At 44.2% G+C, this 24,173-nt stretch overlaps 2 protein-coding genes across 8 annotated transcripts in view; one reads left to right on the forward strand and one right to left on the reverse strand.

The window, feature by feature from the left end:
* MIDEAS (mitotic deacetylase associated SANT domain protein) overlaps nucleotides 1-21,007 on the reverse strand; it is a 109,266-nt gene extending 88,259 nt beyond the window's left edge. The window contains exons 1-2 of one of the 3 annotated variants that reach the window (XM_037900364.2): nucleotides 20,881-21,007; nucleotides 11,024-11,105 (exon numbers count right to left, since the gene is read on the reverse strand). The gene's annotated coding sequence lies outside the window, so the exon portion shown is untranslated. Of the gene's footprint in view, nucleotides 1-620; nucleotides 890-11,023; nucleotides 11,106-20,637; nucleotides 20,778-20,880 lie in introns of those variants that run through there. The other 2 variants (XM_037900363.2, XM_037900362.2) reach the window with 2 other exon arrangements.
* PTGR2 (prostaglandin reductase 2) overlaps nucleotides 20,970-24,173 on the forward strand; it is a 33,094-nt gene continuing 29,890 nt past the window's right edge. For 3 of the 5 annotated variants that reach the window (XM_043548688.1, XM_043548686.1, XM_043548685.1), the window contains exon 1: nucleotides 20,983-21,097. The gene's annotated coding sequence lies outside the window, so the exon portion shown is untranslated. Of the gene's footprint in view, nucleotides 21,098-21,282; nucleotides 21,360-24,173 lie in introns of those variants that run through there. The other 2 variants (XM_037900365.2, XM_037900366.2) reach the window with 2 other exon arrangements.

The following is a 24,173-nucleotide window of genomic DNA, read 5'->3' on the forward strand; positions in this document are numbered from 1 at the left end:
CTTCCTACATGCACAGGAGGCTTAAAGACAGCACTTTCCCCACACTTTACACATTGCAAAGGCTAATAAATATGGAACATTCAAAAATCTTGCACTGAGATCCCAATACAGATCAGATGGAAATTTTAACAGGAGAAAAAAAATATGCAAGAGACAGCTTCTTAAGGGGGAGGGGGTCGCAAACCCATATTTAGAGCCTTGATGTGGCTTTGGGGGGAAAAAAGAGAGAATGGCTTTGCAGTGCCTTTTTAAAAATTTATTTTAAATGAATTTAATCTTGACTGTTTTCAACAGAAGAAACAAAAGCTGTGTTTCTCATAAATAAAGGAACTTGTGTCACTGCACTTCTGCTATACTCCAGTTTCTTGCGCCTGGGCCCCCGAAGAGCGAAGTCAGCTGCTCCTGTCATTTGGCAATGCTGAGATGGGGGGTGTCAAGGCCATATAAACGGAAACTTAACAGCAGATCTCCCTCTCTAGTTCTTTTCGTCTCATCTTGCACCAAATAACCACAGACCAACCCACTGATTTTTTAAAAAAAATACCACTGACACGGAAACAAATTAATACCAAAAATAAAGCTGCAGGAAAGAGGGTGGGGAGTGGAATTTGTTTGCTCACCTTGGAAGCTAAAGGCACTAGCTCTGTTCCCAGCTCTGCTACTCCGAGAAGGGGGGACGAAGATGAAACAATTAACAAACAAAAACTTTGCTCCTTTCTCTCTGGGGCTCACTAAAAGCGTCACTTCCTCATACTGTAAGTGGAGGAGGCTCCCAATGAGTCCCTTTAATTCAACTCCTCCCTCCTGCTCCTCTCACAGAAGCTGCAGTTTAGAGTTCTAGTCGGGAAGCAGCTCCTTCCTCTCTTCCACCCTTGATTACTGAGCAGCTCTGACTAGCTAGCGTGATCCTTGCTGCCCTTCTCACAGATTTGACCGTCTGTGCTTAGTATTTGTTACTTATTTGTAGAAAAGAGGGGAGGGAAAGGTCTCTGCTGCACCGATTTGTGAAGCAAAACCTCACTGTGAAATGCCGCTCTGTGTATATCATACTTTGCAAAACTCCTAGGTTATATAATGTGTCCAGTCCCCAACCTTCCCGTTAAGCTTGTAGTCTATTTACTTATTTTTAAAAGGAAAGATTATAATGTGATTTGTTTTAGGGAGCCACTTGCCCCAGAGAATATATTTCCCGGTTCTCTTCCCCGCTCCCCTCCTGAAGCAAATACAGTAGGCTTAAAAGTGGGGAACCACAGAGTTCTGGAAAAAAGGAGTACTTGTGGCACCTTAGAGAGTAACAAATTTATTTGAGCATAAGCCTTCGTGCATCCGATGAAGTGAGCTGTAGCTCACGAAAGCTTATGCTCAAATAAATTTGTTAGTCTCTAAGGTGCCACAAGTACTCCTTTTTGAGAATACAGACTAACACGGCTGCTACTCTGAAACCTGTCATAGAGTTCTGGGTTTTTGACCAATCTTCAGAGCATTTCAATAACTGCTGAACGTTTCAAACATCTGAAACTTTTAAAAAGAATTTTCTTCTTGCTACAGAAAATTGTCCTCTCACCCAGTGGAATATGTACCTCTGGGATTTCTTAATGGTTCACATGCAGTTCTGGAATAAAACCCTTTCCGTCGCCCTGGCCTGAGGGAAAAAAATATTGCATGCTCACAAACATGCTCACCCTGCTCCACTATAGGTCAGGAAGTGAACTTCTTGTTCCATCATCACTCCCCCTTTCATTAACCACAAGCAAAACTTTAAATATATAAAACAATGCTTTGGACAGTGTTAAAATGATCAGGAAAAAAATCATCCTGTGGATCATATTGAAAAAATATACTGACAAGTCAAATCAAAATTAAGATGGCAACATTTTGTGAAAAGACTCCTGTATATCCCTTTTTCTGTCACTTTTGAGCACTTGATGTTCCCACACCCATTTACTTTAGACCCAGGCTTGGGTCTATCCAGCACACAAAGGTTAATACAGAATTACTGTACTCAAACCTGGGGATTTTTCTCATCTCTAGTTTACGTAGGTTTATAATGTACAAATGATACAGGCAAACAACTCTACAGTGGGTTTTTTATTTCTTCTACAGTAATATAACAACATAACAGGTTCCACCAATAGATCTCAAAGTGCTTTACAAAGTAAGTCAATATAATTATCTTCACACTACAGATGTGAGAAACTGAGGCACGGGGAAATGAATTGACTTGCTCAAAATCACACAGCAAGTTAGCTGTAGATCTGGGAACAGTAACCAGGTTTCAGGTGTCCCAGCCCAGTTCTCTGTCTATTACACCACACTGCCTCCCTCTTAGTGCCTGTACAATAATGGGAAACCATGTAATGCAAAGGATGTAATTCTATCCAGGCATGCCGATGACATATAGTTCCTTACTAAAGACATGGGGTAAAATCCTTGCTTCACTACAGTCAATGGCAAAACTCCCATTAATTTCAATTGAGCCAGAATTTCATCCATGATTTCCTGGTTTAGTGTTACCTATTTTTTTCCAAATAGCAAATAATTTTTTTCTCATTTAAATATTTTTAGTATTTATCTCTTGTTCCAAACCCCACCCCCACTATTGCAACATTGTACCAACAGTAAAATCAAATAGGAGTTAGTTTTCTCTAGCACCATTAATATTTGCTATCCAAAAGTGCTGTATAGACGGAAATGATAGTTCAGTGACTGTAATCCAATGCAGAAGGAATTATGGGTGGGATCATGAAGGGATTCATGTGTTGGAATGCTGAGCCTGACAGGTCCTAACTTTTAGGAACCTAAAAAAAAAAACAACAGGAAGTGATCCACAAAGCCAAGTTTCATGTAGGTCACGAAAGCTTATGCTTAAATAAATTTGTTAGTCTCTAAGGTGCCACAAGTACTCCTTTTCTTTTTGCGGATACAGACTAACACGGCTGCTACTCTGAAAGCCAAGTTAGATGCCTGGGCTCCCTGCTATACAATCCATGAGGAGAGATAGGTGCCTTAGAACGCAATCCACAAAAGCCAACATGCAAGCCACAGTGCTGCATAAGATAGTAAAAGGGAGATGCCTACCACGGGTATGTGTGCTAAGCCCAGCTGCCCCGTTATAGATGAGCACCTAAGTCCAGGCAGCAGTGAGATATCTATCTCTGCTGAGCTATCCACAAAGGAGAACCAGCTGCCTGGAGTCAGGCAGCTTAGGCACTTTTGAGGGAATGGTTAGGCAAACTGCCTGGCTCCGCACAAAAATGGCAAAGAATAGGCTGCTCTTGCAGCCGCCGCCGCTGCCACCACCACTTTATACCTTTTAGCCCAGTGGTTTGAGCACTCACACAGGCTGTGGGAAACCCAGGGTTCGATCTTCTCTCTCTGCTAGAGGGGAAGAAAGGATCTGAAGAGGTGTCTCCAATTTCTCAGGAAAGTGTGCTAACTACTGAGCTATGGGATAGCCTGGTATGGGAGTTCCCTGAGCCTCTCTTGATGAGTTATTGAAGAAAAGTAACTGGACCAGATACTGGGCCTCCCACACAGCTGCCATAGCCACTGGACCACAGTGTCTCTCTATCATGTGCATGCACCCAATAACTGTTCTACCAGGGATAAACACTTAAGTTAGTCATTGGGTAGGAGAAAGAGCAGAAAGATGACTCTGTAGTCCAGCCATTAGAGCATCTACCTAGGAACCTGGGTCAAGTCCCCCTGTTTCAGTTACACTTTCATTATTTAACCACATTGGAACAGCTTCAACAAGAGAGAATGAGGGAGAACTCCCATCAGAATTGCTCAGTGATTGGAGCATGCTCCTGACAGGTGGGACACCCTCCTGTTCAAATCCTCTCTCTCTCTCTCTGCTGGCAAGAGGGAAATTGAACTTGGGTCTGTCACATCCCCAGTATGTGCTCTAAGCACTAGGTTAAATGTTACAATGTGAGTGGTGCCACAACTTCCTTGTCTGGCCAGATTTTAAATGAGAAATTTAAATCTAAATCCAGCAGGCATACTCAGAGACCACACACTGGATTGTGCCCTTCATGTAACTTAGGCAGCTAAATGCCTGTCTTCACCCAGTTTGTGAATTGCTCTGGAGCATAAGTGAGAGATGGGTGACCAAACACCTATAAGCCAGCAGCACTGTGGATGCTCAGCTACTGAAACATAGGTGGCCAACTACCAAGGGAACTTTTGGCCTGAAAACTTAAGCACCAATTGAATTTAAGTACCTTCTGGGTTTGGTAGGATCACAGCAGAGCCAAAACTGAAACTTAGGCATCAAAGTCTAGGGTCTAGGAGCTTAACTACCTTTCTGGATCTGGGCCTGTGTGCTTAGCAATTGCTCACAGGCCAGTACATAAAGAAGCAAATTCAAACTTGTTGTAAATGTGGTGAATCCAACGGAAGGCAATGGGAGGTGCATGCATTGGCTCCAGGGTTGAATTTGCCCTAATACAAACTAGTAAGGTGTACTGTTGTACACTGGAGTTATTACCTGCTCTTTTGCAAAAGTGTCATAGGATCTAGATCTTTCTTGGAAAATGTGAATGGAGATGGAGAGAACTGATTTAAGTTTAATTCAGCTCATTTGAAAAGCAGTACTTACTAAGCCCTCAAACCACGTTGGAAGTGGAACATGCCAGAGCACAGCCCTGCCTCCTAGCAAGGATGAGTGAACAGCACTTCACCTGACTGAGTTTAATGAAGTGAAATATTTGTGTTGTGAACTGCAATGCAAAACACAATATAGTAATGCAAAAGCAACACTGTGACAGAAATGACATGATCCTGCCTTATAGATATTAACATTGCAATGCCCAGAATGTGTGTGCTCTATCCTCTTCTTGGAGGTATTTTAACATGGCCATCCCCTTAGTACTACACTATCTAAGTCTGAACCTATCACCTGCTGACCCAGAGCCAAGGCAACATAGTAACCACAAGGACAAAGTTCAAAGTCACCATGACATGGATATGTTTATTCACCAGTTACCTTGGTGAACTATATATAAGGCTTTATAAAGTGTTTTGTAAAGGTTTTGCCACTGTTCACTATTACATAGCTCCCCCACTCCTCAGTCTCCACTTTTTACGATATTGTTTTCTCCAAAACCATAGCCATTATAATTTTTCATTGCAGCAGCTGCTGTTACTGTGCTGTCCTCTTTGTTGCTATGATTTGCAAGGTTTGTGTATGTGTCAAACTATGACTCTACCAATATAACAGTAACAAAGCTCAATATGTATGTACTCCCTATTAGACCATTTATTTTATTGCTAAATTAAAACATCTTAGCAAATGAGAACATTTCCTATAAAACATATAAAACCCCTAAGTTCTGAAGCCTGTATAGGCATATCTTGTGCTGTAATGATGTCAGCTCTTATAACCTTAATAAATTATGCTGAGTCAGAATTTGGATGAAAGATTTGCAGCATATACCTGTGTTCTGCAAAGTGTGGAGCTGATATTCAGTAGGTGGCACTCTTTCCTCTGAGACAGAGCTGAGCCAATGCCTCTGCATTGTGGGAGTGGATATTGTGCTACTAGAGATGCTATCCTTTGAATGACAGGTAAAATAAAGGTCCTGTCCACTTATGATCCGTAAAAACAGCATTATACTCTGCAAGAGAAGTAGTAGTAAACCCTATTGTCCTCACCAAGTTCCAACTCATGTAGTTGCATTCTGCCTACCTAAACTCCCCCTGCATTTTCTATTGGATATGGTATTGTTCTTCAGTTTCTACCATAAACTGTTGTTTTGTGTCATCGCCATGCATTGTTAAATAGTTGCCATGTTCCAACTCACAGGTGTATGGGAGAAGTGTTCCTTCTATTTTCTTTACTTACTTTATAGAGGTGGAGGCTTAATTAAATGATTGTAAACTGCTTTGAGATCCTCACAGGAAAGGTAATACAGAAATACAAACGATTATTGCATTTCAGAAACTTAGATTTCTGCAAAGTTATTTGGTTTTTAATTTCTGTTTTTAATGTTTAATTTTGAGGTTGATGATTTAGGAACAAATAAGTATAAACACTAAAACACAAAACTTCAGTTAAAATCAGAAATGTTTAGCTTTCTTTTAATCTGCTGTTACAATGGAAAATGCTTGTAAGAATATAGTATCTGACAAGATACTTTATTCTTATTACAGAGGAAGCTAGAGTTCCATTACAAGCCCTACATCAACACTTTTCCCCATCTGTATGAGAATTAAACCAATCCACCTACAATTTTACATGTGTGATTTTATGCTAGGATAGAATTTTTCTGGGAATTTTGAAGCAAATCAACAAAAGGTATTTGGAAATGAGCAGATTCAAAAAAGGAGTTGTTTTCACCTTTTGCAAAGTTTCTTAATATTAATTTTGCTCCTCATATCTCAAAAACAGCTTTAGACAAACTCTAAATTTGTTTTGTTGGCTTCAGCAGGGTACACTTTATTTGTCTAGTTTGAGGAACTTCACTATTTAATTATAAGAAGCAGTTTATGGAAATCAGAAACAAACTGGCTCCCTAAGAATCATGATGAGACCTTGTTAGATATGAGAGAGGGAACAAACCACACTGACATATGTTAGTCACATCGCTTAATGCACTACTGGAGGTCCCTAGGGATGTCTTGAACAACTTGCTCCTCTGCACCTGATGACTTTCCCCCAGCCCTTAGTTTAAAAAATCCTCTACAACCTTTTTCATTTTGTGTGTCAGCAGTCTGGTTCCATTTTGGTTAAGATGGAGCCCATTCCTCCTGCATAGGCTATTCCTTCCCCAAAAGGTTTTCCAGTTCCTAATAAACCTAAATCCCTCCTTCCTACACCATCATCTCATCCGTGCATTTAGACCTTGCAGTTCTACCTGTCTTACTGGCCCTGTAGGTAGCACTGGAAGCATTTCGGAGAATGCTACCATGAAAGTCCTGGGCTTTAATCTCTTACCCAGTAACCTAAATTTGACCTCCAGGACCTCTCTTCTACCTTCCCCTATGTCATCGGTATGCACATGTACCACAACCACTAGCTGCTCCCCAGCACTACCTATAAGGCTATCTGGATGTCTCTTGAGATCTGCTACCATTGGAGCTGGCAGGCAATTCACCATGTGGTTCTACCAGTCATCACAAACCCAACTATCTATGTTTCTAATAATCAAATCCCTCACTATTATTGCCGGTCTCTTACTAAGAACTGGACACAGTAATACTACGGTACAAAATATATAGGAATGACAGAGTAGATCATGTAGAGGCAAATAAGGTGAATATCTTATATGAATCAAACTGTACCATAGAATCTGTATGGATAGAAAGTCCATGCTTAAATAGTATGAGTAAAACAGTAGAAATATACTACCGACCACCTAACGGTGATGATGATTGTGAAATGCTAAGGGAAGTCAGAGAGGCTATAAAACCAGAAAACGCAATAATAATGGGTGATTTCAACTATCCTTATATTGACTGGGTAAATGTCACCTCAGGGCTGGATGCAGAGATAAAATTTCTAGACACCATAAATGACTGCTTCTTGGATCAGCTAGTCCTGGAACCCACAAGGGGAGAGGGCAGGGCTGTCCTTAGGATTTATGGGGCCCTACACAGTAATATTAAACTAGTGCTCCTATGCCCGATGGCAGTCGGGGCTCACAGCCCAGGGCGGAGGGATGAGGCAGCAAAGGATACTGAGCCACCTGGCTCACCTCACGGCAGGGGAAAATCACAGTTCTCCGCAGAGAGCCCTGTACCCTCTCCCTCACGCAGAATGTACGGTGTCAACGCATTCGGCTTTGTGAATACAGCCCCTGCCTAAGGATACTGCAGTGTCCACTGCTGTCATGGGCGGTGGGTGAAGCTGCTGCTTGGAGAAGCTGGCTACCCAGCCCACCTGTGGCCCTGCCCATACTCCACCCCTGCTCTGCCCCAGGCCCCGCCCTCTCCCCACTGTCTCCCTCCTCTCTGATCACCCCTTTCCAGCCAATCCCTGAACCCAAATGAAGCAAATGACATTTGAGAAAAAAAAAACTCTTCTGCAATTTCTTTCTAAAGAAAATGGAGCATGTTTTCCACTGCATGCCAGAAGGTGGAAGACTGGACATACAGAAGGTACGTAATTAAAAGCACTAAACTTAGTAATAAAAAAAGTCAGTCACGGATTTTTTGATATACCCTGAAGTTTGTCAGAGATTTATTTGCAAAAACTTTGTAGTAAGGGCAAGTCAGCTGTCCAGCTGAATACAACATTAAATATTATGGAATACATGATGCAACTCTTCTCTGTTTTACATTTTCTGAATCAGTATTTCTAAGCTGATTTTATATTTTAAATGTACTCTTAAGCCTTCATAAAGTAATCATTCCAGATTACTACATATTTAACTCACTGAAACAAAGACATTATTTTAAATGAATCAGTCACAGAGGTTTAGTGCGTTCATAACAACGTTCATTGCTTTTAGAAAAAGGGAACACGCATTTACTTTGTGTGATCTCCATGACAATAGACATGTTTATGACATTTCACCAACTTTAAAAAATATGTTTCCAAAGATTTTAGGCATAACAAAAGATTTTATATCTTACTACGGTACTGATTTTGCTAGAGGGTTCTCTTAAAACTAGATCAAATAGTCAGAAGTAAAGAAAGGGAAACTCATTTGTCTAGCTATCTGGCAGGAAAGAAGTGTTATCTAGTGATAAGCTGCCAAAATCTTAACAACCAGTTCCCTCCTCACCCCACAAGGGGGTCGTGGCCCACCCCCACCCCCCGGGGACTCCTGCACCATCCAACCCCCCGCATTCCTTGATGCCGCCCCCGGACCCCTGCCCCATCCACCCCCCATCCCCTGTCTGCCCCCAGAACTGGGCAGGAGGGTCTTGTGGGTCACCGTAGTGGGTGCTCGCCCTGCCCCTAAGAGCCAGAGGGACCTGCCGGGGGGCGAGGTGGGGAATCCCAGCGGTGCTTACCCGGGGCAGCTCCCAGGAAGCATACGGCAGGTCCCTCTGGCTCCTAGGGGCGGGGGAGCAGCCGCTCTACCCCCCCCCCCCCCCCGGATCCCATCAAAAGTGGCGCCTTAGGCACCAACTCTGTGGGTGCTCCAGGGCTGGAGCACCCAAGGGAAAAATTTGGTGGGTGCAGAGCACCTACCGGCAGCTCCCCACCCTGCTCCCAGCCCCAGCTCACCTCACCTCCACTCCGCCTCCTCCCCTGAATGCACCGCCCCGCTCTGCTTCTCCGCCCCCTCCCCTGGCTTCCCGCGAATCAGCTGTTTGCGCAGGAAGCCGGGGAGGGCTGAGAAGCAAGCGGCGGCTTCGCACTCAGGCCTAAAGCGCCACTTTTGGCCGGCTGTTAAATTTAGAAGCCCTTTTACAACCGGTTGTCCCAGGGGCTTCTAAATTTAACAACCAGTTCTAGCGAACCAGTGCGAACCGGCTCCCGCTCACCACTCTCTTCAAGGATTTTTTAGAGATGTAATTTTATCATCTTCAGCAACACACTAATGAAATATTTTTAAAACAAATTTTAAACTAAGGTCCTGTAGACTAACATGTTCTGAGTAAACATTACAGTAATGCAAAATTGTTTTTGTCAGTAAATTCAGAAACTGACAGTCTATACCTAGGGATTGGCAAATGCCTGTTAAATCGCTTCATTACCACTTGAATGGCTCTTTAACAGTTTCAGTGTTGTGCTAATAGGTCTAGCAGGCTGGAAGGCTTTTTCACTTTTAAGTTACTAGATCCCCTCCAGAGTAAGAGTCATCATGCTGCAGCAGCCAGCTGTGGGAGCCTGCAGGAAGGGTCAGAACAGGAATAGGAAAAGGCGACCTCAATGAGCTTTAGAAGGACGACACTGAGGCCCCATGATGAAGTAGGTCCAGTGACCAATGGATAAGCATGCAATAAGCCCTTAAGAAATCTGGGTATCATCAGATGAGAGAAGACGGAGAGCAAACGTATCAGTGGATGATACACTGACATTGCTGCCAGATGGACTTTATTTGGGCTAAATGAAAACAGTGAATGCTTTATCTGCAGCAAATAGTCTACAATCCCCAGTGCCGGGGCATGCACTGAGTCTAGGTCACAGTGGACTGCCCATCTTGAGAACCTTTACCAATTGGAAAAGTACGTTTTCCTCATAGATAACTTCCATCTCTGTGCAGTATCTCCTGAATAAGTAAGGAGCAGTCCCTTTCCATAGTATTCAGCAAGCCAACATCCAGGCTGTCAGTTGTAACAATTTTGCATCTGGATGGAATACTTGACCCTGATCTTGTGACAACAGGTCTCGGTAGTCTGGAAGCCTGATATATGGTTGCGAGCACAGTAGAAAGGTCCGTTGGCCACAACTTCCTCAGCCAGTAGAAAGCTCTGAAAATGAGTTTGACCTGGTCTTGTCTGGGCTTGGAAATCACTCTAGGGATTAGTAGTCAGTGGGACAGCATAAAGGAGGCCCTGATTCCACTATAGAAGGAAGACATCTGGCAAAGGTCTCAGGCTCATGTCTCCTCTAGAACAGAAGTGTGAGAGAGCTTGGCATTGCCCTTGGTGGCAAACATGTCTATTACCAAATCCCCCCATTGATCGAATAACAACATGTGTAGAGGTAAAAATCCTAAGGCCATCTTGGATCCTCTAAAGGACAACTAGGCATCCATTTTGTAAGCCCTTCTTGTCCCCTCCTCACTCTGAATTTGGCGCCCTTTTATGTTTAGGCAGGAAAAGATGGTTACTGTCATTGGCTAATCTGCCTAGCAACCCTATGTCTATATAAGGGCGGTGCTCAGATTAGATTGGGGCTGTCTGCCGGAATGGCAGAGTCTTGTTGCTGTCTGTTTGGGGCAGAGCAAGTGGCTGAGGGTTAATAGGGTAGGCCATTCACCCCACAAGGGTCATCTTAAGCAGGGAATATACTTACCTACATACACCTAATCCATCTCCTGTAGTGATCATTTGTCCCATGCACAACGACGCAGGTAAAGGGAGAGGGAGGGATTTAATTACCTGAATGCTTTCATCTTACCAGAGAAGAAGCTCATCTGGTTCTGCCTTGAGGTTCTGTCTCCATCTAAGCATTCTGGCCATCCTGTCATGCTGCATCCATCCTGAAGAGGAGAAGACACCATCAAATCAAACTGCCAGAGATGGCAGTGTCATTGTCATTTTGAACCTCGTATATAGATCCCTATTGATACAGCCTGCCTTGTTTTATTATCAGTCTCACCTTGTTACCTGGGGAGTCCTTGCCACCCCATCTTGTTGTACCTTTATCCTGTCTGAGTCATATCTGGGAGCACAAATCCCCAGTGAACCTGAGAACGAGACTCCTGGCCTCCTGTTTCGGTTAACACATGGTGATGGATTTCAACAATGACCACTTATGAAGACAGACTGTCTTCTTAGGAAATCTGCCAGGTCCTTGCTGGCTCCCAAAAGGCGCAGCGCTTTTGGAGTTATGCCATGTAGTTAGCACCAGTTCCACGGCTTGTTTCCCTGAAGAGGGAAAAAACGAGGACCCACCTTTGCTTGTTTACATAGTACATTGCTGACATATTGGCTGTCATTATCTTCATTACAGAGTATTATAGGACTGGGAAGAATGCCCCCTCAAGGTTCTGAGTTCTAACATGTTTCTGTGTAGTGTTTTGTCCTCTGTGGACCATGCCCCTTGAATTTATGTGGCCCAGGTGGGCTCCCCAGCCCAACTCTGTAGCATCTGTGTCTAATGCCCTGCATAGCAAGTCACAAACAATACCCCTTCTTGGACATTGTTGGGGGGCAGCCACCAGGTCAGCACCATGAGGACATGATGTGGAATTAAAATGGTCTCGCTCAGTGATCCTTCGTAAGAGAGTAGACTGCCCTCAGCCAGAGCTGTAGGGGCCTCAGGAAAAGTTTGGCAAATGGCATCATATATGTACATGTGGACATATGGCCTAATAATGTGAGGCAAGTCCATACTGCTGTAGCCAGGTATCACCACATTCAGTAAAGACTGAAATCAGAAGAATCTGTCCTGAATAAGTGTGCCCTCACTGTCCTGGAATTTATCTTGACACCTATGAACTCTTGTCATCTGTAATGGGATGAGAAGGGTGATTTCTCATAATTTCACCAGGAGGCCCAGCAGGGGAAACAGAGAAGGGGAACAGCTGAGGCTTTTCAAAGTTTCCTGCTATGATCTGCCTCTGATCAGCCAATCAACTAGATACGGATAGATGTGATAACCTTTTCCCTCAGGTTCCCTTTTCTGCCACAACAGCAACACTCCTGGTGCCTTGGAGAGCCCAAAAGGTAGTACGTTGTACTCATAGTAATTAGGACCCACAGTAAATCTCAGGTACATCCTACAGGCCAGGTGGATGGAAATGTGCAAGTAGGTGTCTTGTAAGTCAAAAGCCACAAACCAGTCCTGAGCCTGAAACGATGGAATAATGGAGGCAAGTTTTATTATCCTGAATCTGAGGTGGCAGCGTATTCCTGTGGAATCTTTTTATGGCTCCTAGATAAAGCAAAAAAATCACTTCATTTTTAAGTGGCTTTTGTGAGAAAGGTCCCTAAGGGGAAATGGGAAAGGGAGACAGGGAGAGGGCAGGCAAAGGAATTGGATGAGGTAGACCTGGGTGACAATGTCCACACCAATTTGTGGCCTGCAATGTCTAGAAGCAGGCAAGGAGATTTCTTAAGGTCAGCTCTGAGGTGGTTGTGGTGTAGCTCTCAACCATCTTGTCAACCTGATGCCTCTGGGAGGGAGGCTGGTGTGCAATGGAGCAGGATGACCAGGGCTTCCTAGGATAACATGGTCCCTTTCTGAGCAGATATTCTGCTTGGTGACCATGGGAATAAGACAGTGTTCTCTGTCTTTGAGGTGACTGTAACCAGAAAGGCTTGTAGTACAGCACTGGAGTTTAAATTCTCAGGGATCTGAACATGGCCATTGAATCCTTCAGGTCAGGTACTCAATAGCTCCATGCCATGAAAAGTAAATCCTCAGTTCCCATCTGGACTTCTCTAGGAATCTCAGGCTCCTGTAGCAAAGAACCTTGTGCATTATGATCACTATGGCCATGGACCAAGTAGACGTATCAGACTTGTCCATTGCCAGTTGTAGCACTGTTTTGGCAATTATCTACCTTTTCTTCATCATGTCTTTCAGTTTTTCCTTACATTCCTTTTGGGGTCTTCCTGGTGGATCAGGTTCTCTCTTGGACCTCAGACAATGAGCAACAACAGTGCTGGATGCTGTTACGAATTATTCCAGTTAGGACACGTACAGTTCGTTTCTAGGTTGAGGTAACCAAATAAAGACAGACTGCAGAGTGTCTTAAAGTTTGTAGGTTTATTACGCTCGAGCGTGGTACCGCCTATTAAACAGAACGGGACCCCAATTACAGGTTACACAAAGATTATATACTGTTGGCAAAACATCCTGCCTGTGTGCCTCGGGGGGCCTAAACCAATAAACAGGCCTTCTCCTTATCTATCACCAATCCCCTGCAGCCACCTTCCCCCTGCAAAAAAGCTGAAGTGGCAACTATTTCAGGCATGTCGGCTGGTTCCTGTCTCCTTTGTTTCCCTTATCTTGAAACTGTCCAGCTGTCTACCTTGAAGGATCCTTCCTTGGTACGTGATGTGCTCGCTTCTAGTAAACGGCCGACAGGAAACCCAAAATGGAGTCACATATGCTAACTAGATTAATTTCCCCTAACAACGCACTCAAAAATGTTTGAAACCCTTAGATGGAACTTGGTAGTGCTTTTCCACTTGCTTCAAAGTTGCAAAAAGCAAGGCCAGGGTGTGCCACAAACCCTTCAGGAAGATCAGGAGGACTTCACTGATTGGAACAGCAATTCTTGTGGACACCAAGGAGCTGAGGATGTCTGTGACATACCGGGGTATAATCCAGCCAAGTGGAGGCCTGTGTCACCTGTGCTCTGTAAACTGGGGTATCTTACAATTGCAGTTTTCAACCTGGATTTCTCACAACTGGCCACCAGCATGCAGGCCACTCCCAAATGTGTTTGGTGACTGTAGCCGGCCAGTGAGACCCTGGCTTTCATCAGCTCTTGGTTATATTGCAGGGTGACCCCAGTACACACCCAGTCCTGGACTTATCCCCAGAAATGTATGTCCTGCACTGTCCAGCCTTCTCCCAGACAGTCCAAAAATATTAGGTTTGTTATACCTTTAAGTGAATAATATACACCAAATTCTCATGATAAATGAAGTTACCCAGACACTTTAACTTAAACACACTGGATTAGATAAAACAATAAAACAAGTTTATTAAACACAAAGAGAGAGATTTTAAGTGAGTACAAGTAATGCAGCATAAAAGTTAGCAATGGTTACAAAAAATAAAGATAAAACACTTACTAGTCCCTAACAATATTAGATTCAAGCAAAATTTCTCACTACACGCTTCCAGCAAAATTACTGACCAACTGTTCAGATCAGGAATCCAATGGCTATTTTCTTTTGTCTTCCCAGGTGCAAAGAACATGACAGGCAGGGGGAGAGAGATGGTGTTCCTTGTGGTGTTTGCCCTTCCTTTTCATAGTTTCAGTACCTCTTTTGAAAATCATTTTCAGCTGAGAACCAGGAGACAAAGCGTCAATGTAGAAGGATATTCCCTGCTGGCTTCTTTCACTTGTTTGAGCTTTCTTTGTTTTCCATTCTCGCTTGATGACTCTGTTTACTGCTTAATTGCAAATTAAGGCAAGCACAAATTTCTTTGTTTAGGAAAGACCTGTCTGCTGACTTCTGCATAGGCAGGGCTGTGGGGCTTGGAACATATTAATAACATCATACAGGGAAATCTTATAACTTCGTCCACATAGCCACACGTTTTATCAGGACAGTACTGACCAGCAAATTATGAGTTTTCAAATGATACCCTACAAGGCATACCTTGTACAACAATTACAATAGTGTGTAGGGTGTGAATATAAGGGTGTATTCTGTCACAATGTCAAAGAGCTTGTATGTGTTCTCTTGGATCACCGTTGTCTCAACGTCAAGGTATCTGTTATCCTCAAGAGCAGCTCCTGTAAGACCATAAATTCGGACAGCTGGTGTCAGGGCATTAGTGACAGCCTCATCCGGGGACATGGAGGATTCTTTAGGTGGGAAGGGAAATTGGTGTGTCCCTTGAGTCAACTCTGATTTCTCACTGGGAGGCTCCTCAAGCTCCAGTGACGGTGCTCTGCTTGTCAATGATGACAGCAATTGAGCTCTCCTCTTCTGTTTTTGTTTAATTCGTTTGTTCTGAAACACAGACCACAGTTCTGGGAACCAGGAATATATGGTTCCATGCCCACCTATTGCTGGCTTGCTGTATGGTCTTTGGCAAGTCACAAACATCAGAATAATAAAAACACATTAATCATTACATCTGATTACAAAGAAGAGTAAATCACAAAGGGCCTGATTCTGCTCCCATTGAAATTAAAGGCAAAACTGTCACTCATGTCACTGCAAGCAGGATCAAGACTCAAAATATATTTTAATTGTCTTAATTAACAGTAAAACAGGAAGCCACTATCTTCACAATTTCATTTTCCAAATCTATCCAGACAGATGGATAAAAAATAAACATTTAAAATTAATTTAACAGTAGGTTAAAAAATGTTAAATTAATTCAATTCTTTTTCAAATTTCAGAACTCACACCAGCTTTGAAACTTCGATTTCCAATGTTTTCGAATGGGAAAACCAGTTCTTTCAGTTCCATATTACTCTACACCAAAAGGGTACATGAACCACTGAACTGTGAAGAATCATTAAAATGATAGCCCTTACTACATATGAATGGACATACTGAGTCAGACTAATGGTCCATCTAGCCCAGTATCCTGTCTTCCAACTCTGACCAATACCAGACCCTTCAGAGGGAATGAACAGAACAGGTAATCATCAAGTGATCTATTCCGTTGCCCATTCCCAGCTTCTAGCAAACAGAGGCTAGGGACACTTCAGAGCACGGTTTTGCATCCCTGCCCATCCTGTCTAATAGCCATTGTCGGACCTATCCTCCATAAACTTATCTTGTTCTTTTGTGAACCCTGTTATAGTTTTGGCCTTCACAACATCCTCTGGCAAAGAGTTCCACAGGTTGAGAGTGCACTGTGTGAAAAAATACTTCCTTTTATTTTAAAGCTGCTGCCTATTAATTTCACCACACCAGTCATGATTTTATAGACCTCTATCATATCCCCCCTTGGTCATCTCTTTTCCAAGCTGAAAAGTCCCAGTCTTATTAATTTCTCCTCATATGGAAGCTGTTCTATATTCCTAATGATTTTTGTTGCCTGTTTCTGTACCTTTTCCAATTCCAATACATCTTTATTGAGACGGGGCGACCAGATCTGCATGCAGTATTCAAGATGTGGGAAAACCATGGATTTATATAGAGGCAATATGATATTTTCTGTCTTATTATCTATCGCTTTCCTAATGATTCTCAACATTCGTTAGCTTTTTTGACTGCTGCTGCACATCACTGAAAGAAACTACTGTATGACACATATATAATGCAAAAACTCAGTAATGGAGAAACTCAGGCAGTGATAGGTGCTAAAATTCTACAAACTTTTATATAGATATATAAGCCGTGATCTTATAAACACTGTTGCACGTGCTTCAATTTAAGCACGATTAGTCCTACTGAAGTTAATATAACTACTCATGTGCTTAAAGTAAAGTAAGCGCATAAATATTTGTAGGATTGGAGCCATAAATCAGTGTCTCAATTGTAAGTGTGTGTGGGAACATAACAAATAGATAGAGATGATATCCATTTAAGGAATTGCAGAGCCAAGTGATAAACATGTAATCAATGGTATATGAGCAACTGTATGGAGGACATATATTTGTCAAAAAATCTGAGTTATTTTGAAGAACATCTAAAAAGATAATTTTTCACTATTTTTTCAGCAATATGATCCATGCATCATGCGTTATCTACAGTAATATTTTGTACTTACATAGCACTTAAGGTTCACAACACCCACGTGAGTAGATACATTTGATTATTTCCATGTTACAGATGGGGAAAATGCAGGCACAAAAAGATGGAATGAGTGACTCATAGACACACACCAAGTTAGTGGTTAAGCCATGGGTAGAACCTACAAGTTTTGACTCTCATTCCTACACTACCACTACTCGCATTTGCTCCACTGAAACTGATTAGAACAAGGTCTATAATGGTGACAAAGGTTTAAGCAATCTAAACCAGATGGACTTTTTATTTTTTAATATACCAAAGACTACCCACGACATCAAGAGGTGACTTTGCATAAAATATATCATATCTTACCTTTTTGTCCTAAAGACACTAGGTCACATGAGCCTTTTATCCCAACCTGCTGCCAAGATGAGATGTAAACTCTTAGGAAACTTTGCATCTGTCAGATTATTTGCCAAGCAAAGCAAAGCCCTACAGTCACAACTTGATGGCATTGCTCTCTTTGACTATGGACAAAATACATTGGTACATACTATATCAATCCTACAAAGTGGGATGGGGATAAACTAGATGACACTGAGGACTTGCCTACAATGAACATTTAGTTTGAAGAAAGTTGAGGTGTGAATCAGCCCCACACTAGCTTTCTGCAGACTGTGTGGATCCTGCTGATGTGCATTAATAATTTGTTAATTTGCTTTAATCTAGTTTTCTTTTAAATGGGACCAGATCAAAGAAAACTAACAAACTGTTAATGTGCATCAGTAGGGTCCACACAGTCTGCAGCAAGCTAGTGTGGGGTAGATTCACACCCAGCCTGCTGCAAACTAATAGTTCATGCAGACAAGCCACCAGTCTTTTCTATTCTACCTTTGACTATAAAATTGATTGTAAGATTATATCCATCCTGCTGCCTACAGACCACGTATCCCTCACTGCTGAGTGGAGGATACCTGATACTCACCACTGTGTTGCCGGTTGCCCCTGAACAATGGGCGGATATGGGAATAATAATAGCTTTGAATTCAATCTCCCATATAGATTGGAAATAATTTACACTTTAATCCCTGAATGCAAAAGAATAGAGTTAGGGGGCAATGAGTGGATAATCCCAAGAGCCAGGATGTAGCAGATATATTAAAGCACACAACCACCTGTTTTGGACATGATGGGTTATAGTTTATGCATGATTTCTTAATTTATAACCACATGGATTTTCTCTTGTGAATTGCCATTTCATTCATAAATTTACACAAATATTTGTTTGGTATTTGTTACAGAACAGGTTAAGAGGGATACCACAGCTTAATTCCACTCAATCTTTATATTATTAGAATTACACCAATTTACTTTTTTGATGGTTGGAGGAGCTGAGATATGATGACACCTATTTGTAAACCTATATGCCAGAAACATAGCACATTAGTTAAACTCCACACCAAGAATGTTCAAGACCCATTATGCAAGTGGTATGGTAAGCCACTCTCCTGAAATGCAACAGAGCAGGATAGATATGTTGCAAGGGATCTCTTAAGCATTGGTGGAATGAAGCTGCTGGTGGAGTGTTGACTAATCTTTTCAGTTACTTAAATATCCTGGGAATTTTGCTGATGTTTGTCATTTACTGTGATTTTTGTGGAGGGAATCCATTTTCCAAAACAGCCGATATTTCCCTTATGAAAATGTAGTATAATTTTAATAAACCTGCTATACTTGCATTATGCTATGTGTTAATAAGAGTAATCTATTCTATTTGCTTCAATATAATTGCCTTTAACATTATTTTCTCTAAATTGTAATTGTCCATGTTTTTCTCCAAGCAGTTACAAATACAGTTATCATTAAAGATAAGAATGTATGCTTTGGAAGGAGCTCAGATTAATGTGTTGATCTCAGATGAACTAGGAACTGCCAACAATATAACTCTGAAAGTGCCTCTTGTAAAGATTTCTTTAAAGCTGTCTCAAATGATTTCTAATTTGCTAGTTCTTAAAAACATGCATTAGATTTTGTTTTCCTCCTTTGAAAATGTGAGGCAGAAAAATGAAAAAATCATTTCTTTCATGGCTTGAAATCAATATACTATTTAATTAAATCCTGTTAACCCTAATGCAGATTTTATAATGTGAACTATATAATAGTTGACCTGGTTACATGAAGAAAGCTACACACTGTATATATCATATGCCTTTGTGTGTGTGTTTCCATTTAAAAAAATCCATAAGAGTTGTCCTTATCACTGAGTGACAGGATCATTATTTAAATATTTGCATGTACCATATACCTTTGCCTAGTTTAATTTCTATCACCACTAGTCATTGAGATATAGCACCTCCAAATTAAGTGTTTTCCATTAATAGAGATCTCGTAATCTTTTCCTGTTTACTTATACGAGTTGTAACATTGTTTTCTGATATAACAATCATAATTATGCCTGCAATAAGAAGCTATACTCTTATTATACAATGAGAAAATTAATTTACTTTACATAGCTCTCCTACTTACATGACATACCAGTTTAATACTATACCAGCAACTCCAGCCCTAAAAAATTCCTTGCACTGTATTAACAAACTAATTAGCATGCTTGGTTCACATACATTATTCTACATTAGGGTGGCACAAATATAAACTGTTCACTTAGGCCTCAATTCTAATGTCATAGGCAAAACTGGAATAAAGAGCTTTGGCTGCAGCTATGTGAGGGTTGAGGGTGAGAAATCATCAATCCCAAGCTCTATGAAGTCAGGCTACAGCTGCTCTTACAGCCAATGGCATGGTCAATGTACACTCTGAAGTGATTGTATAGTCCAATGGGTCTGTGCTTTGCATGAACTCACTGGCCACACCCCTGGTCAGACCACATTTCCCCTGGATAGCGAGCCACTGAAACTTATCACTGAGTTACAGTGTTATAATGCCTATATGGCATCAATGCTGCTTGAGCCCCCTTGGCATCAAAAACACAACTTTTCAGCTGTTTTTAAACCAGAACAGTCAATCAAACACACAATGGGATAACTATCTTTATCTGGATTTATACAGTGCATAGTATGGCAATGTACCTGATGAGTATAAGGGATACTAACACACCACAAGTGACTTCAACCACAGAAAAGTGATGGCATATAGCGTAACTGCACTTCTCAAAATGGTACTTTTATAAAACTTCCTCATTTGTGAGCAGTAGGATGTAATTTTATCCTAGATTATTAGGAGTTGTAGGATATATTATATGCAATTTTCCCTACATTTTGCAATCAGGTTTGACATTTGGTGCATGATCTTGATGTCACAATAATATGGCCATTTTTAATATACCTATTCCTCAAATGGATGCATCCACTCCTTTTGTAGTAATTGGATGATAAATCTCACCTAATGCAGTTACACCCAGTGCTTGCAGATCTGGAACTGATTTTGTAAAAGTAATAACACATTGCAAGCTGTGAGCCAACACACAAGAATGGCCAGGCTCTTATGGTGACAGAGGTCATGTCAATTGGCATGCCAGTCTCCTGCCCCACAGCACACCCGTGAACGTGGTGCACAGCTGGTAAGTGTAATCACATGGTCGTCCCTCGTGTTTCACTGCCTGCTCAGTGCACACAGTCATATCTGCGCACAATAATTATACGCCTTCCCCTGCCATTTTCATTACAAACTCACCCCGTCTTTCTCAACAAAAAACTTTCAGTGAGCGTCGGGCGAACACAAATCCTCCCTGCTGGGAGCCGGTTCGCCCCCCCCCGCGCCGTACAAAGAGAGCTACCGGGAACGAGCTCTCTCGCCGCCCCGGCCCAGCCTACGGCTGGATTCGCGGGCCCGGTTTCCAAAGGGGGCTGGGTTTCCACGCGCGCTAGTGGCGAAGTGAAGCGAACTGCTCCCGTACACCCGCGCGGGACCGCTCACCACCATAGCGGCGAAGCTCCCCCCCTACTTCAGACTCAGCCCGTCCGCACAGACCCTACTAGGGCACGCCCGCCTCGCCCTTTTAAGCAGCCGTGCCCCTCACGGCTCTTTTAAGAAGTACGCGCATGCGCACGGGGCGTGAGCAAACACAGTCCTCGGTTTAATAAGCCGGCTGCTGATCTCGCGCCTAGGCGGGTGCGCAGGAGACTCGGACCTCGTGAGTACTGGCACCCCCAAACTGCCGGCGCGTGACGTGTAGCACGGCGCGCGGGGGTTGGGGAAGGAGGCGGAGGGGGCTTTTCACTACCTAACCGACCTCAGCCGCGAGTTGCCGTAAAGGTCAGCGCGCGCAGCCGCGCACGTGTCCTGGGCGGGGAGGAGAGAGGAGGCGGGGTCGGCGGCTGCCAGTCTGCGCACCATGCTTCGTTCCACAGGCTGCGGTCGTGACTCCGGGCCCCGCGCCGCAGAGCCCGGCTCAGGTGAAGCGGGCTCGGAGCCTGGCGTGGGGGCGGCGTTTCAGTCGGAAATCACCGTCGAGAGGCGACGGGCTGAAAGTGCAGGGACGGTCCCGGCGGGCCTGGCTCGCTGCACGTGACAAGGTGGCAGCGCCCTGGTTGTGGTGTAAAGTTACCGCGTCACTCTGGCTCGTGGGCGGGGTCAGAGTCCCACCCGCGGTACAGTATGAGGCCAAGAAGGCCCCGATGTGGCTCGGCGCCCTCTGAGCGCTGGGTTGCGTGTTTGTCCTGGGCTGTGGGTGTAGAGGGGCCCGATTCACTGCTTCTCTTTACGCTGACTAAATGCTGGTGCGAGCTGCAGTGCGCAGCCCTGTGCCGCCAGGCCTCTGTAGGACTGAGGCCAACAGCTGCAGTCTTGTAAAGAATGAACTGAGAGGGTTCCAGCCTGATCGCAAACATGGCCACCATCAAAGCTGTTCAAGTCAGAAGGGACTGTTCTGATCATTTTCTCTCACCCATGTGGTCTGTAGTACACAGGTATAAATCCAAACTGAGGGTGGGATCCTCAAAGGGACTTAGATGTTACAATACTGAGCATCAGGCCACCTAGCAAACCGGCCACCTAGCAAACCACAAGAATGACACTGTGACCCACAGAGCTGAGTTGTGTGCCGGTACAATTACTCCTGGGGGAATTTGGTGCCAAAAAAATAAAAATTCTGCACACATTTTAAAATTCTGCACACTTTATTTGTCAAAATAACACTACATAATTATGGTACTTTCAATTATTTTGGTAATTTATTTCCAAATACCTTTCAGCAAGTATGTTTTAGAGATGCACTTCCACCAGGAGTAGAGAGTTCAAGAAACCCCTACAACAACCCAGTTCCTGTTTCTCTGCCTCTCACCCCTGGAACTCAGCTGGGGGCCAGACACCCATAGTCTCTCCCCCCCTAAAGCCCAGCCATGCCCCCCCCACCAATACACCCAAACCCCTTCCCCCCCCCCAGAGCCTGGCTGTGCTTCCCCCCAATACCTGCACTTCCTCACCCCTAGAGCCCAGCTGTTGGGGTCCCCTGGCCCAGATACCCACACCCCCTCTCCCCCAGAGCCCAGCCATGTCCCCCACAACCAATACACCCAAACCCCCACCCAGGGCCAGTGCAACCACTAGATGAAGGTTGGGGCAGTCAGGGGACAGGTAGGGGGTAGGGTCCTAGCGGGGCAGTTAGGGTGTGGGGTCTCAGGAGGGGGCAGTCAGGGGACAAGGAACAGGGAGGCTTAGGTAGGGGGTTGGGTTCTGGGGGGCAGTTAGGGGCAGGGGTCCCAGGAGGGGGCAGTCTGGGGACAAGGAGCAGGGGAAGGTTGGCGGTTCTGAGGGGGGCGGTCAGGGGGTGGGAAGTGGGAGGGAGTGGATAGTCCTCTTTTTTGATTGTTGAAATATGGTAACCCTATCTGGGGGGGCGCCAGGCGGCAGCCTGGGCTGGGGGCACGGCTGCTCCCCACTAGCGGCGCTGCCGCCTTTGCAGAGCTGCTGCCCCCCTGCACCGCGCTGGCTCCTCCATGGCTGGGGCTCGCCATTGCTGCAAGTGGGATGCTCTGGCTCTCCAGTGTCTCTGGAAGGCAGCTCCTCCCTGCCAAGCTGCTGCAGTGGCCCAAGCCCGGCAAAGCCAGTGGGCAGCCTGGCCCCTGGGGTCTACAAAGGCTCGTTGGGATTTGCCCCTCAATGAACGGATGTGCAGAGTGGGGGGGGCAAGGTGGAAGGTGGAAAAAAAAATATACCTGGCCCAGATACCCACACCCCCTGCCCCCTAGAGCCCAACTGCAGGGCCCCCTCAGCCCAGACACTCATCCCCCTACCCTTCAGAGTCCAGGGATCCAGAGTGGGAAATAGCCTGATGTTCAGTCCCAGGCTTGTGTGGAGTTTCCTGCAGGCCACCATCTCTTTCCCCTCAGGACATGTGGGAAATTGCAGCTGCCTGGAACCCTCGAGCTCCCACCCCCTCCCCTCGGCAGTGTCTTCCATGTGTGAGCTGGGCTAGTGGCCCCAGCACTGCAGCCCATTTTGGGGGGGAGGCGTGGAAGAAATTATGTGCAAAAAATATTAATTTCTGCTAAAATCTGTATTGCACATTGACGCAGAATTCCCCCAGGAGTAATACAATGAATGGGGAGACACAGGTGCCTAAGAATGTGGTCCACAAAACCAGCATCCTAGGCCGAGAGCTGCCTGAGCCAGCCAATGGGAGATGCCAACCATGGGGCGGGGGAGAGGTGAGCCCCACCCCTCTCTCGTAGATAGGCACCTAGCTCTGCTAGTGATCCATAAACAGGAGCCCACCACCTAGAGTCAGATGGCTTTAGGAGCCTGTCTTGCTCCACACAAAATGGGAGGGGGAGGAGAAAGGAGGTGCCCACCTTCTAACTTTTAGCACAGTTGTTAGAGCAATCATCTGGGATATGGAGACCCCAGGTTCAATTCTGCCCTCTCTGCCAGAGGGGGAGAAGGGAATTGAACAGGGGTCTCCCTACAGAGTCATTCTCAAACTCTTGCTGGGCCAGAAATAGTATGTGTGAGAATGATTCTATAGTCCAGTGTAAGGGCACCCAACTAGGAGGTGGGAAACCCTGGGTCCAGTCATCTTACTCCAATCACTCTCTTTCATTACTCATCCTAGTGCAAACAGCTTCAACAGGAGAATATCCTATTGCCCAGTAAATATTTTCTCCCCCCTCTCTGCCAGAAAGGATGGAATTGAACCTGGATTTCCCATGTCCCAGGCAAGTGCTCTAACCACTGTGGTAAAAGTTGTAAAGTAGGTGGTACCACCTCCT

This window comes from Chelonia mydas, chromosome 6 (genome assembly GCF_015237465.2).
Source record: "Chelonia mydas isolate rCheMyd1 chromosome 6, rCheMyd1.pri.v2, whole genome shotgun sequence".
In the NCBI taxonomy this organism is placed as follows: Eukaryota; Metazoa; Chordata; order Testudines; family Cheloniidae; genus Chelonia; species Chelonia mydas.